The sequence below is a fragment of the Electrophorus electricus genome, chromosome 22, assembly GCF_041902795.1.
Source record: "Electrophorus electricus isolate QZ-2024a chromosome 22, ASM4190279v1, whole genome shotgun sequence".
Lineage (NCBI taxonomy): Eukaryota > Metazoa > Chordata > Actinopteri > Gymnotiformes > Gymnotidae > Electrophorus > Electrophorus electricus.
The window spans coordinates 12,752,283-12,755,792 of record NC_137518.1 but is presented as its reverse complement, the minus strand read 5'-3'; the positions used below and the strand labels follow the sequence as shown (position 1 = coordinate 12,755,792).

At 39.5% G+C, this 3,510-nt stretch overlaps 1 long non-coding RNA gene across 1 annotated transcript; it reads right to left on the bottom strand.

The window, feature by feature from the left end:
- Window positions 1-245: 245 nt before the first annotated feature.
- LOC145653086 (uncharacterized) lies at window positions 246-3,226 on the bottom strand. The gene is made up of 4 exons (XR_014119397.1): window positions 2,904-3,226; window positions 2,449-2,554; window positions 1,783-1,911; window positions 246-1,670 (listed from the first exon to the last, which is right to left on the bottom strand). It is a non-coding gene; the product is annotated as an uncharacterized LOC145653086 (long non-coding RNA).
- Window positions 3,227-3,510: the final 284 nt, after the last annotated feature.

The following is a 3,510-nucleotide window of genomic DNA, read 5'->3' as shown; positions in this document are numbered from 1 at the left end:
ACCGACAGCTCTTTCTTCATCCTGAATACAGAGGGTTTATTGGCAGAGACATTGAATTTGACATTTTTGGAGTAGGTATTATACTTAATGGACTGGAGTAAGTTCCATTACGTAAAATTGTATTTTGAATGAATGAATTGAACAAATGCAGTTTGTCACCTTTTGTACACTGAGGAAGTAATAAACTACTTCTGATTTCACAGAAATACTTAGTTTTACCTGGATTATATTTTTTATGGGTGTAAAGCAAACTGTTTTGTATTTGGCATTCAACGCATTCAAACAAGTCTTCTGTTTTGTTTAGTTGTGTAACATTGAGCGGTAAGGAGGCAGATACATGTGCGGAGAATAGCGAGATTTAATAGGGGCAAATACAAAATCAGTCGTTTAGGCAGTCCAGGGTCAAAGAGCCAACACAGAGAGCGTGGCGATACATGATTAAACATAACAAACACACAAAGGCATGAAAGCAAAGAGGGAAGCAGGCTATAACTAAAGCTAGGGAAAACTCAGGGCTAGGAAACACGGAGCACAAACCAACACAACCATACGAATAAACATGCAAACATTCAATGAACTAAACACATACACCAATCATTCAAAATTCAATAATTCAAATGAACAGCAAAATCTAAGGGAACAAGGCAGGGTTTAAATATAATCAACTTTGCAAAACTAGAAACTATGGAACAGAACGGAACTAAACACAAGACAGGGAAAACACGGAACACCGAAGATGGAAGGGACTGATCGTGACAAGTTGTTTATTTTAAGAGACTTTTCTTATTCTTTTTGTATATTTCCAATTGCTCTTTAATAAAGCAAAGTATTTCTTATCCGATTACTCAGTTAGTTGATGGCATAATCGGGAGAATACTCGATTACTAAACTATCCTATAGCTGCAGGCCTAGTGTGCATATATAAAATATGGCATTGAAATAAATGGAACCAATGCTAAAGTATGGCACTGAAACAGAGAAGGTCTCTTCTGTGATAAGCTCTGGAAATAAACTGATGCATACCGACATTTGTAATGTAAACCTGACATTACAAATGTAAACCTGGAATTATCGTTACAGTATCTGAACTATAATTACTGCTGATGCAACAAAATGGTCCAAAATTAATTATGGAAATAACAGAGCGCCCTTTAACTTCATCACCACAATGGCTGGCACATGACAGTTTCATAGAGGAAACCTTTTTCTGCCCTCTGCATTCTTATAAATGACACTAATATAGTACACACAAATATTTGCCAAGCAAAAAGACACTTAGAATGATACTATCAGCAAATCAAAGATGGCCCAGAAGCTCCAGGTGAGCATGAGTTGACACTGTACCTCACTGCTGGCAGGAGTCCACAGACAGCAGTGAATGCATCTGTGTTTTATTTGTCTGCTGCAGGTAAGTAGGTCAAGAATGGCTCACCTAGTGTGTGTGTGTGTGTGTGTGTGTGTGTGTCTGAGTGCATGAGCGTGTGCAGTACCTTGCAGGCCACACGGTGGGGACAGAGCTTCCCAAAGCCCAGAGGAGGCTGGATACTTTTGTATGTTATGTATTTGTATGTTCACACAAAATCCGTATTCCCTCCCCCACACACCTGCATGCCAATCACAGCATAGATGAAGAAGATCATGGCGATGAGCAGCACTACATAAGGGAGGGCCTTTGGGACAAACAGAAGAAAAAAAATTTCATTTAAATTCTCAGCTTTTGTGTGTTCAGATAGAGAGAAGAAAGTGAGGGTTTTTTTTTTTGTTGTTGTTGTGACCAGTGACCTGAAGAGATTTCACAAAGGTCCAGAGGTGTGTGCGGATGCCTTCCCCCTTGCTGAGCATCTTAACCAATCTCATCACACGAAACAGGCAGAAAAAAGCGATAGACACCCAAGAACTGTCTTCAGAGCTCTGTGGAAAAGGAATTAAGAGAGGCAGAAGCTATATAAAGAATTTCTATGAGTAAGATTATCTGATTGCTGTGCCTAATGTCTAGTAGATCTCCAAGTTTATAAACTTGCAATAATATCACCTTCCTGACAGTCTTAAAAATTCAATTGCAGAGATGATTATGACAAGTATATAGTTGTGAATAATTTTTGCTGATTACTGATTATAAATAATGATTATAATGAAATAATAATCTAAAATACTAATTAGAAGATTTCTGAGAAATCATACGATACTGTATGGCAGGTATGCCTCTGCCAATTTCCCCACCCTGACATCATGGTTGCCGTGGTGCTAGTGCCACGTGGATTTGTTGTTCTTTTTTGTTTCCACCCTGTACTATGCTTTGTTCTAACTGTTCTTAACACCAGTTTTGAGTTTTCCCCTAAGTAACCTGTCCTGTTGTGGTGCTTGTTCCTCTACTTCTAGTCATGTTTTCCAGTTTTATTTCTCAGTCTCAATGTTACAGCCAATACATTTTCAATACAATTCATTTACATTTTTGGGCTAACAGCTTGAGGCTCATCTCCACAGTGAACAAGCCAGTGAAAACCATGTTGAGGATGTCCATTACAGAGCTGAAGAGTTTGGACTGCTTGTAGTGCTGAGAAGACAGGAACATGCATGGCATCCATTATAGTGTTGACAGCTACACTGGAAGCTCATGCAGCTGAACAATTCCACTTTCAAGATGTCTGTCAAGAATCACTTCAATTTGTCTGCCTCAAAAAAAATTAGACAGATTTATATAAACATGTAAAATTATATTAATGCCAGAGATGAAATTTTATTTTTTATTACCAACTTTCTGGAATTGCCAATTAGTTTTAAGCCAGGAGGTAGAATTTGTTCATTAAATTAACTGCGTGGTACGAAATCACAGCTTGATTTTGAACCTGAACTGACAGAACTTACTACTCTGTATTTCTTGGTAATTATTTTCTGTGGTTTACCTGAACAGCCAAAGTAACCGTGTTGAGAAGGATCAGCACGAACATGATGTACTCGAAACCGGTGGAGTTGATCATAGACCAGAACTTATACTGCACTGGGTTCTTGGGGATGTATAGTATCAATGGCTGGGCTTTCAGCACATATTCTAGACACTATCTCTGTGGAGAGGAGATGAGAGAGTGTGAAGAATGTGAAGAAAGTTAAGGAGCCACATCAGAAAGGCATGATGGAGGCTCCTCAGATGTTCCTCCTCTGAACTGGTTCTTGTTATGTTCACAGTTCTTGACCTCAGCCTCTCTTTCCTCACGGAATGTGATGATGACAAAACCCATGAAGATGTTCATCATGAACAAGGCGACGATGATGATGTAAATGATGAAGAGGATGGAGGGGAGGAAATATGTGCTTAGTTGTCCTTTGCCCTTTGACATGGGATCACATCATTGCGGAGACTTACGTGGGCCAACCCTCAAAGGTGGAGACAGTGAAGAGGGCCATCATGCCCATCAGCACATTATCAAAGTTAAACCCGCTGTTGAGCCAGAAGCGCTGGCGCACGATCGGGTGAGTCACATCACCATCTTTATATACCACAAATGTGCCTCT